This window comes from Haliotis rufescens, unplaced genomic scaffold, assembly GCF_023055435.1.
Source record: "Haliotis rufescens isolate VD_foot unplaced genomic scaffold, xgHalRufe1.0.p SCAF_69, whole genome shotgun sequence".
In the NCBI taxonomy this organism is placed as follows: Eukaryota; Metazoa; Mollusca; class Gastropoda; order Lepetellida; family Haliotidae; genus Haliotis; species Haliotis rufescens.
The window spans coordinates 338,934-359,477 of NW_025964360.1; the positions used below are offsets into that span (position 1 = coordinate 338,934).

At 38.4% G+C, this 20,544-nt stretch overlaps 1 protein-coding gene across 1 annotated transcript in view; it reads right to left on the reverse strand.

Moving 5' to 3' along the window:
* LOC124112067 (serine/threonine-protein phosphatase 6 regulatory ankyrin repeat subunit C-like) overlaps nt 1-20,299 on the reverse strand; it is an 83,963-nt gene extending 63,664 nt beyond the window's left edge. Inside the window, exon 1 of the mRNA XM_048387273.1 lies at nt 19,988-20,299. The gene's annotated coding sequence lies outside the window, so the exon portion shown is untranslated. The remainder of the gene's footprint in view (nt 1-19,987) is intronic.
* Nucleotides 20,300-20,544: the final 245 nt, after the last annotated feature.

Below are 20,544 nucleotides of genomic sequence, written 5' to 3' on the forward strand. Positions count from 1 at the left end.
TAGTTGTTTGCAGTGTGGGCAGTCACCTGTAGTGTGTTTTTTTATTTTTCTAGGTGGTTATTTAGGTTGGTGTGTCCTGTTTGGAGTTTAGTGATTACTCTGTCGATATTTTTTGATGGATGGAGAATATTTTGGTGTGGTTAGTGGTTTGCTGAGTAATTGTTTGATTTTGCTATTTGAGTTTAGATATAGGTTATGCAAATTTTTGGTGATTTTTTGCTTGTTTACACTTTTAATTTCTGATTTTGGGAAGGGTAAGTTTAAGCTTATTTCTGGGATTTTGAGGGATAGTTTGGCTGCCTTATCGGCGTTTTCATTACCGTATATTCCTACGTGGGCGGGTATCCACAAGAAGGTTATTTGTTTGCCTGCATTAGTTAGGTCGTTGGAGCTTTTAAGTATTTGATTTATTAATTTAGGTCGGTGTTTGGTATTGTTGTTTTGGAGGGCTTGCAGTCCACTTAGGGAGTTGGTAAGTATTAGGATTTGTTTTTGTGGTTTTTGGATTTTTGATTATGGAGGGCTGAGGCCATGCCCATTAGTTCTGCCGTGAATATTGATTGGTTGTTTGGGAGTCGGAAGGATTGTGTGGTTTTAGTTGGTTGTGTGGTATGGACTCCGAAACCTGCGTGTTTGGACGTCGGATGTGAAGATCCGTCCGTGTAAATGTGTCACCAATTTGGCTAATTTTCGTGTATGTATGCTAGTGTGGTGGTTTTAGCTATGTTTGGGTCGGTTTGTTTATTTATCTGGCTAGCTAGTGTTGTGTCTATTTTGGGTATTTTAAGTTTAGGGGTGAAGACATTTGATTGTTTGCAGTTTTGTTTAAGATTTTTAATTTGGTGTTCATTTAGGTAGTTTGTTATTCTTTGGGATATTGGTGTAAGTAAGGGGTGTTTACGAGCTAGAGCTTGGTTTTGGGGGCTGATATTTTGGTTTATTAAGTTTGGGATGAGAGGGTTTGATTGGGACGCGGCCCAGAAATTTAAGCTTAGCTGTTCCCTGCATAGACTTAGTGGCATTTATCGTGTTAAGGCCTAAAGTGAAGCGTAGGAGGTGCTATGTTGGATGCGTGTAATTAGCTTGAGAGCCTGATATTGTATTGAGTCAAGTTTTTTAGATAGAGAGTCGTTGAGGGTGTTGTAAATGGCGCAGCCGTAGTCTAGTTATGATCTAATTAGTGATATGTAGAGAGAGAGGAGGGTATCTTTGGGGGCTCCCCAGTTAGAGCCAGTTAGGCATCTTAGGGTGTTTAGGTCTTTACTGCATTTAGTTGTTAGGTTTTGGATGTGAGCATCCCAGGTGAGAAGTTCATCGAAAATAAGTCCTAAGAATTTGGTTTGTTTTTGAAATTTGATTGTTTGGTTGTTTAGCTGGAGGATTGGGGAGGCGGGTTTCATGTTTTTGTGTTTGAATACTATTCCTGTTGTTTTTTCTGAGTAAAGGGAGAAGCCCCATTTGTCAGCCCATTGTTGTATTTTATTAAGAGATTTTTGGGGTAAATTTTGGGCCATTTTAATGCTTTTAGTGCGGATCCAGAGGGCTCCATCATCCGCGAATTTTGATGTGTTTACTTTAGGGGATAGGCCCTCGAATAGATCGTTTATCATTATCTTGAAGAGGGTGGGGCTGAGGATACTGCCCTGGGGAGTGCCATTTTCTAGGGGACATTGGTCCGATAGTGTTAGGTCTATACCCACGGTTCTTTTACGATTGTTTAGGAAGTCCTGGATGTAGTTTATTATCTGATCTTTGAGTCCTATTTTTTGTTTAGTTTTTGTATTAGCCCGTCGTGCCATACCACACCTAATGTTCACTAAACTGGCATTTGTATTTTTTCCCCGGAGTTTCGGAGAATTCTCGCCTTTGATTGGTCAACGCAGATATAATGATAAAGTGACGACTATTTGTTATCATAGTACAGTAATCCCGTCATGAACTCTGTTGAGTTTTCTCCGGTAATCCGCTCAACTTGAGACAACAACATTAATAAGAGTGTTATTATTTTATCGCCCAAACTAATCAATCAGTGATGTGATATAACCGAGAGTGACACCGATTGTATCAAAACATCGCCATGACATCGTTTACTCAATCTATGCTAAACGCGCTGAGCTTCATGTTGAGTCAGAGCCCAGTCGGTTACGCTATTGGGACCGAGACTACAACCACTAACATTTAGGTACATTATGTGTATAAAATGCATTACTATGTATTTCTGATAGTTACATACTTATTCTAAAATACAAAAACCGACCGTAGATCGCCCAAAATCTTTTTAGGCGAGTCGGGTCAAAATCTTTTTAGGCGAGTCGGGTGTATCCCTTCCCAGCGCGTCCGATGAGCTCCGCCGTTCTTTTTGTCTGTTAGTTTAGGCTGAAGAAATTTATTAACATGCGCCCTTTGTCAAAATTTTTTTTAGATCACGGTTAACCAATCAGTGTTTGTGCAGAAATGCGTAAAACAAATATTGCCTCCAGCCTCCAAGTTTATTTAGCTGTCCTTGCAGACGGTAGCCCAGTCTCTGGTCACGCTCAGTTGCGTTGCGTATCATCCGGGTACTCACGGGGAGAAAAACAATAACAAAGGCAACAGCCAGTCCCGGGAATTGCGTTAGATCAGTGCCCCTTTACAAAATACGGTAGGCCCAGCATTACGAACGTCCTGCTCCCGTGTTTTCAACCAGTCTGTTAAACGTGAAATGTCACGGACTCGCCTGTAGCAGCAGTTACAGCATCCGCATCAGCGGTTTTTGTTTTACATCCATGTTCGAATCTCTTAGAATCTAAGACACTTCTAACCAAGTCATGGCAATGTTTTACACCCATCGTGTTCTAACCTTGTCATGACACCGTGTTACAAGCACCACATACATATAAAACGCTCACATTTCGTCAGTTGAACATGCTGAAGGGGCATATGGGGAAGGCTCATGCTACTGATTGGCACATGTGCCAGTGAAGTGCCAGTGAGCTGACCCACATCTCTGTGTTATTGTTCATATCCCCTTTCAGCAACAGCTGTGTTGTGGCGAGACTGTCCTTTATCTGATAGAACCGGGGGTCAGGAGACATAGACTTACGCAGGCTTTTCCCAAAGCATTGATCACATTTTTTGTGTCTTATTATAGTACTTATTCACATATATTATACTTATTCATATGTTACATTATTTAGGTAGTATATAACACCCTGTTCATATAATATTCTTGTTTCGAAAGTAAATACCGTGCATGGTTAGAACTAACAGTTTTCCTCCACTAGTCCTTGTGATGATAGCATATAACAAAACCCTTAAAAAGGGCCAATTTCTACTAGTCCTTATGATACCTTTACCATTGGGCAGTTTAGCAAGGACTATAGGACTAGTGCCAATTTCTAATGCTGTCGTGAGAGGAGTTTGACCAAGAAATTCTATACTGTGGGGGTTTATAGTTAAATTGATCTCTTTTAAAAATATTCTCCAAACAGTTAAGAGCTCCTGAATAATGTTTCCTTTAATTTCCCCACCACCAACCCCTCTAGCCAAATTTAAGTTCACTGTTCTGTTTCAGCATGCATGTTCCAGTGTTTTTCTGTTGAATTCAGTTATGCGTTTTTATTCTATTTCTCCCCTCTGGGTCATCTTAAATAAGACACACCCACACACACCCACACACCCACACACCCCCACACACCCACACACCCACACACACCCACACCCACACACACACACACACACACACACACACACACCACCCCCCGCCGGCTGCTCAACGCCAGTCTCCGCCCCCAGTCTCCCGTCAACACGTCAAGGCCAAATGACTTTTGTAATCTGGTACCACATCTCCAAATAAACTGCAGCGCGGCCCCGGAACAAATCCCTTCAGTGAAGGTCCACATGTACAAATCTCCCTTCTCCAAACTCATAAAGACGAGGACGACAGGATAATTAAGCTGGAAGCTGTCTTTACTTTCTTTACTTCCGGCTGGGAATGCATTTACATTATACAATATCATCTTCAATTAGTTCCACCTATTATATCATCAAGCGTGCCAAATGAAACAGGTAAAGTAGCCATATAGATAGTAAAGATATATATCAGTGTGTTCTTGTGTTATAATGCATTTGTTTCTCATCAAATAATCTTATAAACCAACTGAGCATAACATCGCGTGAAGCTACTATATGATTCAAAGGATTAGTAGTTTGACCTGTGTGTAGTTCTTTTGTATGCCCGTCTTTTACAAATGTTATGTAATGTGACCAATCATCAAAGTTTCATTGGAAACGAAATAAGAAACATGGTTGCAACATTACCATAAAATCTAAGTTAAATACAACACAGTGGTAAAGAAATATATATTCCAAGGGTAAACACGATTATGCATGTTGTTATTCATTTCGATCTATAACCTCTCTCGGAAACTATATGTCTTCCCTTTAACACGGGGGTTTCTCTATCCAAACGTCACTATGGAAATAGCCTGAAAACTTCGTGGCACATCTGGGAGCCTCCCATGTTTCGCATGGAAATAGTTTAAAATACCGGTTTGAAATATTTTTGTTATCTCTTTCCTGAACCATTTAGGTATACAATAACTTTAAAATAGTCTCTCTTTACTCCGTTTTCGTAACTATATAGCTTCCCTTTAACACGGGAGGTTGTCTATGCAAGATTCGGATGGAAATAGCCTGAAAACTTAGTGGCACATCTGGGAGCTTCGCATTTTTCGCATGGAAATAGTGTAAAATACGGGTTTGAAATATTATTATCTCATTCCTTAACCATTTAGGCATAATATTACTTAAAAGGAGTCACTCTATACCCCCTAGCTTCCCTCAAACTCGTTAGGCTATCTATACAAACGTCCCTATGGAAATAAGTTAAAACTTCTGGGAGCCTCGCATTTTTCGCATCTATTTTACTAAAAATACGGGTTTGAAATGTTATTATCTCTTTACTTAACCGTTTAGGCATAAAATGAAGTAAAAGGGGTAGCTCTATATCCTATCTCGGAGACTATATAGCTTAACTCAACCACAGGGGGTCGTCTATACAAACGTCCCTATAGAAATAGCCTGAAAACTTAGTGGCACATCTGGGAACCTTGCATTGTTCGCATTGAAAAAGTTTAAAATACGTGCTTAAAATATTATTATCTCATTCTTTAAACAATTATGACATAACATTACTTGAAAGGAGTCGCTCTGTACCCTCTCTTGGAAACTATATAGCTTCCCTCAAACACAGGAGGCTGTCTAAGCAAACTTAGCGGCACATCTGGGAGCCTCGCATTTTTCGCATCGAAAATTACTTAAAATACGTGTCTGAAATATTATTATCTCCTTACATAACCATTTAGGCATAAAATGAAGTAAAAGGGGTAGCTCTATATTTTGTCTCGGAAACTACCACTGCAAACACGAAAACGTTTTTGATCCGTATATGGTCATTGGACGGAAAAACGACTAAAAATTCATTAAAATTGATTAATTGGTGAGCGTCTAGAAAGCGTGCAGAAAAGGGTGACAATCTACAGCAATCTATGAATTTACCTTAGTATCTATTTGACACATCTTTACAATCACCTTTCAACGATCGTCCAATTGATCAGTGATGACAAAGGCTTGAAATAGCCACAGGTTAATTAACAACGTTTATCGTGTCGGCCATTTTGACGTATTGTACTTGATGTAAATGTATTACGACGCTCTGTCATTGTAATTGACTTACTGACGTAATTCTGAAAAAACATCTTCTCAGCTAATGAGGATATTGTTTGAAATATATGTCTTGTAAACATACTAAAACATGGGGGAGGGGGGGGGGGGGGGGGGGGACTATTTTATTCCGGGATGGCCTATTAAAGTTAGCAGTAAGTCAAGGCACCATGCGTATATATATGATCTGTTATTATATGTGTTTAAATTACGGTTTGGGGCGTTAATAGAATACACTGACGCAAGTATATTCTATTCAAATCAATTGGATAATTGAATATTCTTTCTTTTACATATTACATAACAGCACTGCACAACATTTGAACAGTTGCAGTAACACACTACGGTAATCGCATTAAACACCATTTTCAACTGTACAGTATTTCAGTATTTCAGTTATATCACGGTGTACAGACTGATGTGGGATTAAAATCCGAATTGGTTCAGGCCATCAAACGGGTGTTCGGGAAAAGGTGAGCGTATCCTGCCACACAAGTGGCACCCGTCACAAACACATGCAAGGACAAGTCAACTGTTCACCTGAACAAAGCACGGAAACACACAATGATGCCCGTCCTCACTTTTACCCAGCATGTAAATTATATTGTCCGTAAAAAACATGGACGTGTATAAACAATATGTTCATTCACGTAATACATGTCATACATTTTGACAAAATGTATTGACTCGGAGCATTATTGTTAATCACAACGTATAGACTCGGCATGCAGTTGAACTCAACACCCATCCTAATATTGATTATCCTTCTTTAAGATCTATGAAATCAGAAGCTGCAACACTTTATCTTTTAATTGGCATGTCAGACTTATTTGCATAGCTCAGTTTTATTTGCACGGATCACTATGGAAGGGACATTGTCGCGTTGTCGCATTGTCGCATTGACGCCCTTACAAAAACAAGCAAAACGTGTCAAAATTAACAAAAGCGCGACAATCGCGTGTTTGCATTGTCGCTCTTTGAATAATCCTTTTCTTTATTTTACATAAGGGCGACGATGCCGTAACGCGACATTTTCAAGGTCAAAATATGTCTCGTTGTCGCATTGTCGCCCCATCACAAATGTGTACAAGAAAACATTGATGGAAAGCATCAAAGTTCTCCGCCATATGTGATGCCTCAAAAACGCATAATTATTATATTACTGAAAGGCATGAAGGAGCATAATTATATTAACAACAAAAAACACAAAGCTGTTGTGGAAAAAAATAAATATTTATTTTGAGTATTGGACAATACGTTGATACATTTGCATAGGGTAGGTCTATTTGAAAATAGTTTCTTGTTTAACGCCGCACTCAGCAGTATTCCAGCCATATGACGGCGGTCTGTAAATAATCCAGTCTGGACGAGATCATCCAGTGATTGACACCAAGAGCATCGAACTACGCAACTGGAATATGATGTTATGCATCGAACAAATCGGCGAGCCTGACTACCCAATCCTGTTCGTCGCCTCTTACGGCAAGCATTGGTTGCTGAAGACCTATTCTAACCTGGGTCTTTATTTAAAAAGTAGATCGAAGGAAATTGAAGCAATTTCTGGAACAAATGTAAACATGTGGAAATGGTATCAAAACTGCCAACAACATTGGCAGATGCACATACTCAAATAATAGATCACATTCTTTTTACACTTGGCATTTCGTTATAATGTAAACGAAAATACTAAGGGCTCCATATGACAAAAAAGTCATACCAGATAAGGTCTTTTTGTCACAACCACAGATGCACATACTCAAAATATTATCACGTAGTTGGAGAACATTTCAATACCGGGACTAATCAATAACGGAGATTCCTCGTCTCTTGTATTACGTTTTTTGGTCAGTTTCTTTTTTGTATTTCTTTCTTTCAGAGAATAGTAATTGTGATCATGATGAGTTGAGTTACTTGGTTTTTTTCTATGTGCTGTTTTTTTTCTTATCCAGTGTCAGTAACTGTTGTGGAATGTGGTTTACTTGTAACAATGACTTGTTTGAGTTCATATGATGATGATTGATTGGTTTGTCGTTTAACGCCGCACTCAGCAATATTCCAGCTGTATGACGGCGTTCTGTAAATAATCGAGTGTGGCCCAGACAAACTAGTGCGATGCATCAACCAAAACCTGACCACCTGATCCCGTTTGTCGCCTCTTACGACAAGCATAGTCGCCTGATATACTGTAAAGATGTAACATAACAATTCATCCATACTACTAAACAGAAGTAAACCCGCTCCATTCGGATCAGTCTGACCCAAACCATTCCGCTGATGAGAGTCAAATAATGCATACGAATCAAAATCCGTAAAAATGGACACATCATTAAAAGTTACCAAAAGTGACGGGGATATCAATATTGATTGTTGAAATGATCCTATGAAATTTGTTTTCCCTGCTTCAATACTTGGAACACCTGTGACGGAGCCATAAAACTGATCTGTTATGTAGACAATATCGCTTGAGGCAGTGGCTGCTGGGAGCTGATTATGACCTAAATACCCCTCATAGCCTTCGGTGTTAACTATGTGACTGTAGAGAGCTGTGCCTTCATCTAACAGATTATCGAGGTCAGTGGAACACGGTACAGACGCAAATAGATTTGAGTCATGGGGCCCAAAATATATGAGTGGCCAGAGCTACGGCTCCATTAAACGGTTGAAAAATACTACAGCCTTGATGCAAACTCGCCGACACACTACTCCGATTTTGCTTTGACTTTGCTACCAAACGTGTCACATGTGGCTGTGTGCAGTGCACTGATTAAAAAAAACACGGGGGACTGGGTTAATTCAAAATACGGAATATAACTATTCCAAATATTTCCAGTGAACATAAGCATCCAAACAATCAAAAGTGTGGTATGTCGAATGTGGAATTCAGCCATATTACATTTAAATTGAGAAGTCGTCGTTGTTCATGAATAAGCATAAACAGAACATATTTTATATTATGCTGTTATTTACGATCTCCAGAGTACAGTTCTTCTTTTGTTATACACCGTGAAAATCAGAAAATTATGTATCAATTAACTACATAAAGACGTTTTGAAGTATCTCTTATTGCTGGAAAAGAACAGCATCAACATTCCACGCACATGATTTGTATGTTTTGTTTCCGTAAATGCGTGGCTTGAAATTTCGCAATCTGGTCTTGTTACTGTATGGTATGAGCTGTGGCGTTGACCCAAGAGAATAATGTAAAAAATGAGACCAACTCTAGTCTATAATGTTTGGGAAAGTCTAGATTTCCACAGCTCTAGCCTGAAATTAAGAATTGTTCTAGGCTCCATTTTAATTGTATTATGTTCATTTTGTAGACATGGATGGACCAACCAGGAGAGAAATGGATGGAATATTAATATCATATATTACCACTGATCCAGTTAAATTCATCACACAATAATATATTAGTATTTGACATTACAGCATTTGATTTTTAGGGCATGATCATGTACATGTTCACTGTAGTAATGTACATACCAGTCAACTTGATTATAATTTGTATTATAGTGTAGCGCGGCATCAACGATTACTTTATGATATCCTCACTTGTCATCGATGTATTGACATGGAACAATGGACGACAATTCGAAATTCTTATAAATAGCTTCAATAGGGACAGCGCCGGTGTCAGTACAATTTTCCTAGTTAAAAATATGTCTCTACCAAATATAATCTGAAGCAGACAAGAACAATATTTTTTTTATTAATGCTTACTTTCATGGATAGAATTGAGGCAATCTAGGCTTGCCAAATCGTTCTAGACTTGAGCTGGATTCCTTTTAAATTTATTCTCTATGGTCTGGGAGACGAACGGGCGTCAGTATCGCATGAAGATCTGGGACGGCCTGAATCAGTGTAATCGGATATGTTGGGGAGTTTCGGTTTTGGGCTGTTTGCTGAATAGAACAAGGGCTCACAAACAAGGGCACAATGTAGAAATTAAATCATTACCACCTCTCTTTATATCAGATATGTTATTGTGATTTGAAATCTCTTTTGGAAAATTGCGACTTATGTATACTCTGTATTCTTTCGTCATGGTAGCATATATATTTTCTATGTTGCTTTTTGTTGCTTCCACAAATAATGATAACTACAAAGTAAAACTCTCTTTGGAGATATACAATAATACTACTGAAGGGCATATCTGAAAAATGGGACTTATCGACAAATATTTCTTTCTTAAATACTTCCCGTTACAGGCATTCTGATCATTATATTATACTTTGTACAGTTTAAAAAACAAATAATGGCAAATTGTGTATCTTTCTACATTTTGAATTAATTATAATTTCTGCAATAAAACCTTAGCATCAGATAGTGATATAAACAAATATTGTCTATACTGTGATAAATGAATTATCAATTTCGTATTATGAATTAGATAAACAGAAATATGATAGTAAAACAAATTATTTTAATCTGTTCGTGTGAGTAGGTAACGAGAGATCTAGGCAACTCACTAACGTAGCCATTTGTGAAAAATGAAATAATCAAAGTTTAGGGGTTTGAACATGTACATTGAATGACAGGGAAGAAACCAACGCAATAATTAAATTATGAATCAAATTATGTTATAAATATAACAGAATATATAGAAATATAAGTCTAATTTCTCATTGTTGGAAGGTGTTTAATAATAGATTTTGTTTGTTTGTTGTTTAACGCCGCACCAAGCAATATACCAGCTATATGACGGTGGTTCGTAAATAATCCAGTCTGGACCAGACAATCCAGTTATCATCACCAAGAGCACCGATCTACGCAATTGGGATACGATGACATGTATCAACCAAGTCAGCGAGCCTAACCACCCGATCATGTTAGTCGCCTTCGAACAAGCATGGGTTGTTGAAGGCCTATTCTAACCCGGATCTTCACGGGTATTTTTTCAATAATAAGGTACAATGAAATTCTGTATTTTTCCATAATAAGTGTGTATAAGTAAATGGATAATATATCCATACACGCCAATTAAATGGCTGCATATGGTTCTTTGATGAACTCTTTTACAAGTCTATATTTCATGTATTTGATATTCATAATAAATCCACAAAAGCTACACAATGGCGACAAAACGGTACCAGCATCACAGATACCAATAATACATGAGATCCATATAATTACTTAAAAGTTAAAACATGTATCTAAATAGAAATTTGGAAGGATACACTTCCAACAGGTGTTCCCTTCCGCCCAGGACTTACGGCAATGCTATAGCCCAAAATGAAACAAGCCTAGATGTTCAACAGGTTCAGGCTGAAATTTCCATACCCCTTGGGCTCCTGGTGAATAGTACAGCACTGGTGAATAGGTTAATTGCGCATGTAAGCGTCGATCTACAATATCCTTTGCGCAAAATACATATATACTGATGAATTAACGTAGTAATACTACGCAAATATATGCCCAGATGTATACATAAGTTTCATCTCGTGATCTTTATTCGTGCTTTTAGCTCTTTTTCTACATTAGATTATGGGTTGTTACATCACACCAGAAAGCCAGGTCCAAATTCAAGTCATAATTTCATGGTCAGTCTTGTATGTTGGAAACCAATATCGCAACATGGCTGAATATTGCTAAACGTGGTATTTACCCGATTACTCACATGATAATTCCATTTTCTTCATGCACGTTCTACAATCATCTACGATCACTATCTATAAGGAGGTATATCTATATTCATCCAAATGTACATACATATATGTCCACATACATATGTATTAAGCAAGTCCCACATTCTTCCTTAAAAGATAAATGCTAAGCATTTCCTCTGTATGTATTTATATACATGTATGTAAAAATCGTTTTTATGTCAACGCTGATGCAGTGAACGTACCACAGACCTGTGGCTAGAATAACATCTATTCTACCATGAATTTGGAATTTACTCGATTCTGATTGGTCAATCAGAGGCTATTAAATCACAATAAACCCCCTCTGATTGAAACAGCTGGTTTGACGACCGCGTCACCGCGGAAGCTAATATTCATAGAATAGTACTATTTTCAGTCATTGTCGGTAGGCATATTTAAATAATTATATCTACAATTACAGGTTACAAAATGCACAGATGCGGTAATTACAATATTCAAAGGATGTGTGGCAATACATTTTGTGCAGAAAAACACGACAGAAATCAACAAAGGGAATGTATTTACGTTTTGGAGACAACAGAGAGCTTGGAATTTTGGCGCTTTTCTATCTACGACTGTGACGTCATATCTTTTGCGTCACAATGAGCGATATGACGTCATAATGGTGAAGCGCGCTGTAGAGCGAATGCCTTGCAAAACTGGATTTGTTTTCTTTAGGGATGCCCACCTCATGTTAGCTTACCAAGTTGCCGTACTTATATGCTTTCAATGCCTGACATATGTTCGAGTGAAGTATTACGGTGTAAACAAACTGCCTGAGTATATAAAGCACCATATTTTGTTCGGTGATTCTGTAAATCAGATCGATAACCCACTCAAAACACTGAACTCAACCCATGCCGCTTCACTCAGTATATTTGCTAACACCAAAGAGTTCGCATTTTATTTAGTCATGGTAGAATGGAGATAAACATACTGTGTTTATCTCCTAAATCTCTGAAATGAACATATTTTACAGAAAAAAACAGTTGTTAAACAATAGTTATAAAATATAACAAAAAGGAGCCAAGAGACTTTCTTCATTTTGCCAAATATTGGGCTGTATTGGACATATTTGTTTCGGGGTCTATATGACAGACACACCTAATTCTTTAAAGTATAAAAGATAAGTACATGTAAGTATAGATGTGGTATATATTCAAATATGTTTGTGATTAACCCGACCTTGAAAAATATTGAAGGGTGACTATTTATGTCATTATTTCGAATTAGAATGATAGCACATCAGAAAAGCATGGCACTTTAATATACGTATCTTGTTAGCCCAATAGTGTTTTAAGTAAGAGCAACATGTATATCGAGAGTATAGGTTTGGTGCGTGACTTACCCCACATTACTGTCGGAAAGTGTGCATGCTCTGTTTATCGGGAATAAATGACATAAGGCGATTCATGCGGGTAAATACGATTTACTTCAGAACTAGTATAGATTAATTTAGGCTAGGAGAAAATGTATGCAAGCTTCGTGCTCAGGGGGTTGTTTGGGTGGGTTTAAAGGATTCGGGTCCTGGCTTGGTCTTTGTGTTGGACGCGTAGCTGGCATTTCCAGGTTTGACGTATCAATGACCAAAATGATGTCTGATGCAATTCTCTATTTTAACTTGTACCGTGTTTTTCCGTGCATTTTCGGGTGAACAATTGGCTTGCCTTTGCATGTGTTTGTAGCGGGTGCCACTAGTGGATCGGGATGAGCTCGCCTTTTTGCGAGCACCCAGTATCATCATTTTATAAGGTGAATAATGAAACATGCATGCTCCTGGTGTTGTCGGAATCGTGAGGTTGGCGCTACTTTTGGCAAGGGTTTCTTGTGATGTTGGAACGGCTTATGTCGTTTTTTTTCAACTGATATAATCAACTGTGATATAATGTCAAGGTATATGGTCATGTAATTAAGAAACAAACCGCGAGTGGGAGTTGTTTATTGTAGATAAACAACGACCACGACTCGTTTATTTCTTATATGAGATATCAACATTACGTACGACCGCGGCAATGCCAGATAAATCCATTTTATGAACTGGAGGGTTTGAATTTGGTCTTTCCCGCATATTCTCACAATTTTCTCGTCTGTACCTTTTCTCCCAATACCGATTAACATTTCGCTCTCACTTTCTGATGCGATTGTTCGGGCATTGCATTTATCTACCTGCCACTGCTACATCTATTGGGAACAACTTACTGGACATTTCCCTCTCACACATAACATCAAAGTTACGACGTCCTCAAGTTGCGAGTGCATGTTCGAATCTCCATAAATGACGTCATGATAGAACGAGGTTTTATCGTGAAATAAAAATCGCTTCCTTCTTCTTTGTGATTTATCGCGTAGCAGTCTTATATCATCAAATGTCAATTTCTCATTGCTTTATCATGACGTAAGCGAGTCATAACCAATCATGTAGCAATAGCAAACAAAAATATCGTTGACTTCGACATAGAATAGTGTCATGATACATAATTATCCTTTGGTGTGCAATATTTCCGGTTGATAAATCTAACATATGCTTACTTTTAAGAATAGCGACTATACATTTTTATATTACTTTATCAGGTCTCTGTAACATTTGCAATATAAAACAAATTAAATAATACAACTGAACCAACATGTATGTTGTAATATCCTTAAGTTGCTGAGTGCGGCATTAGACCATAAACAAAACATAATATCTTTAAGAATTATGTTAATAATGTCGATGCTAAAAAATAATCTCCACAATATCCATACCTCTTTCTCTATGTTTAATGTGAAACATAATAACCCTTTTTAATGATCTGAAGGAATAATAATGACAATTATATCAAAATAATATCATCATTATTTATGTTACTTATCCTCAACTGAAGTAGTCCTCAACACTATACGTTCAGAGAAGAAACCCATGAACATATTATCAATGTAACATACATTAATGGAAATTAGATGAACAGTTGATTGAACAAATGATATTATTCGGTCGAACATCTATCAGCCAATACTACATTATTAAATTGTGAGACTACAGTGATTTTTGCAAGGCTACGCTCATAAATGTCATGACGCATTTGAGGCCAGGGTTCTTCTATACTCGCATTAATGTGCTGACTTATTATTGCGTTAGTTTCATGATTTACAGTATTCATGAAGAACAATTCACGTGGGATCAACAGAGGGAAATATGACTATCGACTATATTTTTTTATATTTAGCTAGCTCAAACGATCCATTGGTTTGATTTATTGTTGTGGTATCCACAAAATAAGTAGGATCCGTTTCTTCCGTTTTTGTTGTTCTTTGTGTAACGCCGCACGAAGCAATATTCCAGTTGTATGACGGTTGTCTGTACATGGAGTCTGGATCCAGTGATTGATATCACGACCACCGATCCACGCAATTGAAATACGATGACATGCATCAACCAAGTCAGCGAGCCTGACCACCCGATCCCTTTAGTCGCCTCTTACGACAAGCATAGTCGCCTATAACGGCAAGCATGGGTTGCTGTAAATCTATTCTTGACCGGATCTTCAAAGGTCAAGTGGGATTCAACTGATCTGGAACGGGTGAAATAAAACTGAATTATATGTGCTGTTTACATATCAAACTTTGCCAAATTGTTACAAAATGTTTGGCCACAGCAAGGCTACGTATTCACAACTTATTGTCGTAGGCACAGTATAACTCATGAGTCTGGACTGAGGGAGGCCCGTATTCCTCCTTGTGGGTCACCTGCTTGGCAATATGGGACGGGGAAACTGCAGGGGGTGAGGGCAGTTAAGTTGATGGTACAGACAGATAACAGAGATCATTTTACAAATGTGAAACCTCATTCCACAAAGGAAGAGGCGAAAGCTGAAACTTGGTGAGATTTACAGAACAAAGGCAGTTATATCTTGTTTCTTACTGACTCTCGAGGATACATTTAATAAAAATTCGTGCGTGCGACACGGCCACCAGTCACTAAATTTGGGTCACAATCTTTCTGTCCTCTTTCATTTGTCATCTGAAATACCATCCCTTCGTGCACTTGTGCTTCCTACACATCCTGTTTACGTACACATGCAAGATATAGATTACGCCGAGGAGAATTTACGATTATACTTTGATACGCCTCACTGCTGGCCTTGTACGCAATGTCTTATTTCTTATCGCCAGGGATCACAGGTGTGAATCCAGTCTCCCTCAAGGAGACGTCTGATTAAATTCTTTGCTTCGTCTAGCCCGACCCGGTAACTGGTACCACCAGCAACGATACAATGGAGTACAAAGACTTACTATTAGTCAAGCATCCGTCACTCGATTTCCAATTTGATTGATTGTTTGATTGTTAGATTGATACATTGTTAGATTGATACATTGATACATTGATACATTGATAGTGAGTGAGTGAGTGAGTGAGTGAGTGAGTGAGTGAGTGAGTGCCTGTTTCACTGGTATGTCCGGATCTGGGTACGGGTCATCGGCTTAGCGTCACCGATCTAGATATATCTATGCAGGAATAGGTCATCCATGCGGATAGCGTAATGTCGTAACTGCTTTCGGGCGTCCAGAGCGACCCTGATACAGTTACTAAATGTATTGCCGTTCCTGGTCCTTGTGGTCAATTACGCCCTGGCATTGCCACTCGCCTTGTCCACCGCGGCTCGGCTCCGTCAAGGAGTGATTGGGTTAACGACACTTACTCCAAGTTGTCTCTATCAGCATTCACACACGCATAATAAAGAAACGCAGCACCAGTTTATACTCACATAGTTTTACTTACTCTCAGCCCATCTATCAATGCAGGACAGGATCAGACTGACCAGACTCGTCACTAGCTGGGGGAAACTTAGGACGATCGGGATTCGACTCGATCGATTGCAAACCGCGCTCTCTTCTCCTAATGTTGAAGGTATCATTTTATAGTGTTCGAGCCTGGCCTGTCCTTGTCACATGTCATAATACCTCATTTTGATTCGTTAAAAGTTAGATATGACCATGAACTCATGTGTGTCGTAATTGGAAAAATATGGAAAACTTAGTGGGCACATCTGGGAGCCTCGCATTTTTCGCATGGAAAAAGTTTAAAATAGGGGTTTGAAATATTATTATCTCTTTCCTGAACCATTTAGGCATACAATAACTTTAAAACAGTCGCTCTATATCCCCTTTTTGAATCTATATTGCTCCCCTTTAACCACAGGGGGTTGTCTATACAAACGTCCCTATGGAAATAGCCTGAAAACTTAGTGGCACATCTGGGAGCCTCGCATTTTTCGCATGGAAATAGTTTAAAATACGTGTTTGAAATATTATAATCTCTTTCCTGAACCATTTAGACATAAAATGAAGTAAAAGGTGTAGCTCTATATCCTGTCTTGGAAACTATATAGCTTCCCTTTAACACAGGGGGTCGTCTATACAAACGTCCCTTTGGAAAAAACCTGAAAACTTAGTGGCACATATGGAAGCCTCGCATGTTTCGCATGGAAATAGATTAAAATACGTGTTGAAATATTATTATCTCTTTCCTGGACCATTGAGGCATACAATAACTTTAAAACAGTCGCTCTATATCCCCTTTTGGAAACTATAATGCTTCCCTTTACCACAGGGGGGTTGTCTATACAAACGTCCCTATGGAAATAGCCTGAAAACTTAGTGGCACATCTGGGAGCCTCGCATGTTCCGCATGGAAATAGATTAAAGTACGGGTTTAAAATATTATTATCTCTTTCCTGAACCATTTAGGCATAAAATGAAGTAAAAGGTGTAGCTCTATATCGCTCTATACCACCTGGTGAAAACTATATAGCCTCCCTCTGGTGGGGGTTGGGGGTGAGGAGTGGGGGTGGGGGGTTTGCAGCGATTCTGCTATATCTTTTACTCCATATTATCTTCATATCTTCTTATACAATCTCTGCGTTTTTCATCTGGAATTGGTTGGTGTCTCGGGGTGTGTTACTGTTGGTCATCACCCTTTCTTGGTGAGTGTGCCTTAAAACTAAAACAGCCACAAACCGTAACAATGACGACATACTATGTCTTAGACGAACATCTTGTCTCTGAAATTAACATATTTTACAGATAAAACCAGTTGTTAAATATTAGTTATTAAATATGTTAATAATAAATACTCTCTTTTTTTTCAGAGACTAAACAAATCTGTAGAGCTATAATTGCCTGGAAATTCACAACACACGTAAAGATTGCTATCACCCATTACTGACAGGCCACTGAAAGTGTGTCTGACAGGAATATTTACTGACGCTACTGCCTCTCCCCAAACACACACACTCTCACTGTCAGTCGTGGGCAGTTGAGAGAGCTTACGTGTCTAATATCCAGAAATCTTTTGAAAAATCCGACAACGATTTCAAAGTTATTTACGGTTTGCACTATACTTGTAATGGGATGTCCTCAGTGGCAGCGAGAACTTGTATCCGATTTTATGAGCTTGAGGTAATCTAGGTATGTGATAAATCCTGTTTTGTTTATTTAAAGCAGTAATTGTTTATTGTTGAGCAAGTTTATCTCTGCAGCCGTTGAAATATGCAGCTACTCGCCGACTCGTCTCGCATCAAAACACAAGGCTGTGTACTCGCAGGCAACAACAACACAATAACAAGCAACAAACGTATATTTCGCTTCAAGGTCATAGCTGTGACATATTGAAGGTACAAATGGAGATGTATGGTGACACGAGGCAGGAGACTTTACGTTTAACTGCAACACACTCATACATTTAATTAAGCATCTTGAGGATTTCTTTTACAAACTGTGCTAGTTTTCTTTGATCTGATAAACCTTCAGTATTGAGTAACATATCAAGTAGTATCGCACTAGGTCTTGTAAAATACTTCTTTTGAAGATATTACTCACGGAAGTTATGCAGAAAAGGACATATTAGTAGATAGTGATATTCGTCAGCTAAGTCATGTTTATTACAGTGACTACAAATTCTGTCTTCCCGCGGTATATTTTCCCATCCCCCCTTTTCTATTGGTAATCTATCTTATTTTAGTAATCGGGATACTGAATCTTCAGGGTAGCGACAGCAGATAATTTTCTAACTGGAGTTTATGTTTAAATATTCGGTAAAATACTACCTTGGGAGAGTTGTTTACATAACTTGTCCACGTCTGGCTAATCTGATCAAAGATAGTTGTTTAATAACACATTTTAATCCGTTTATATTTGGCATGAATTGTTGGGTCCATATAAAACTAAGGCCTAATCCATCGAATAGTCTTTTAACATATTCGAGCCAGCTGTATTTATGGTTACAGTCAGGTCAAGATTACGTATTCTAATATATAATAAGTGCATAGCTTTTCTAGCTTGAGCTACTAACAACATCTTGGCTGCTAGGAAATTTCCATTTCGTTTAAAAACCAGACCCAAGTACTTATATTGATCTACTACTTCAACAACATTATGGGCCCAACATTATCGCCTATCCTAAACACATTATTGTTCTTTCTTGATCAAAATACAACCACCTTAGTTTTATTAATATTCAACTTCCATTCTTTTCAATATTCATAAAAAATATTCATATTATTTTTCTCTAAGGTCACAGGGGTTATCTGCAAGTATAATAGTATCATCTAAATACTTCATCTTCCGATATAACATCAATACCTTTACATATTTTCTGTTTTAGATATTCTTCAAGGTCATTTAGGTACAGGGCAAAGAGAATTGGCGATAGATTTCCCCCCTGTCTAACTCCGATATTACTAGAGAAAAACGATGAATTTTCACACGACTTTATGCCTTGATACATGTTAAATATGATCTCGAAACGTTTACCTTGTACATTTGTTTTTATTACTTTTTGCCAGAGTCCAAAGCACCAAACGTTATCGAAGGCCTTAGAGAAATCTATAAATGTACAATACAGTTTCTTTTTGTGTGCCCTAAGGTATTCAATGAGGGAGTGCAATACGAACATGTTATCAACAGTAGACTATCCGTGTCGAAATCCTCCTTGTGATTCTGATAACAAATTATTATTTTCTAGATAATTATTAATTCTTTCACTTAGAATAGAAGTAAAGGGCAGATGACCACGGAGTACGCTGATCACTGTGTCGGATTAACGAGACAGATTAATAAGTGATTTCGGTAATTCGTTGCAAATTAGGTGTGTCGGAGTCGGAGTCGGAGTGCGAGAATGTCGGATTAACGGGTCTAAATAGCACTGATTTAATCGGTTCCCATCATTAGTGTCGGATAAAGCCGATTGTCGGATTAACGATGTAGCATCGAACAGAATATACGTTTTTATTGGAGGTTCTAAGACAGAGACATTTCTTCTGACTGCAAAGTTTTCAAAGAGCAGTACATCGAGAAGGTTCTTCACATAACGTGTGTCGAACATGTCTAACACTGGTGGCAGCGATGTTACCGAGAGTGTAACAAGGTGTCACCCGCTGGGAAGGAGCTTGGGAAGAGATACGAAATCAGGTGACGTTAACAAGATGGCGCCTGATTGACTCGTCAAGCATGGCGGGGCATTATCACGATTAAATTGACAAGATGTGGTCATTATTTTTTAATTGTAAACAGAAATAAATGTGCTCATATATAGGTAAGACTTCATTTTAGTGCATTGCGATTGTTATTAGATACATAATGAGAAATTCTAGTGGCGTTACCTTCTGCAGTTCTGGGCGAAACAATCACATGCTGACCGCGAAGGAGGGTACCTGCTGTTGCTGAAGGCGTTGCAAGTCTCCGGGTGGCGCGTCTTCTCTTAGGTTGACTTTCGATAGCTTGACGAGTTGTTCAGTTGACTTATGATCGCTTTCAGACCGTCTAGATCAACCGCATTTGATTATCATCATCTTCAAAGTGTTCGTGTCCCAGCGATTCTGCCAGTCACCCTTTCAAGGCCTTTGGGGTGGATATACTGGAGACGCAGTAAACTCGGCCCCGAGGAAAGACCGAGAAGCTATTTATAGCCTTGTCCCGCGGGCCATATTCATGAACAATTTCATTGGGCAAAACGGACCAGCGAAATTCCAAATAATATTTTAGCCACATAAGAAAGACCTTATGGAATAAATAAGCAATAGAACTACATTGATCAACTTGTACATGGGAAAGTTGCAACAACCATATCTCTGTGGTGTTCCCTGTAAACGATTTTGATGACAGATCAAAACGGCCTAATGTTAGAATGGCCTCAAAAAGCGAAGTCAAAACGGCCACA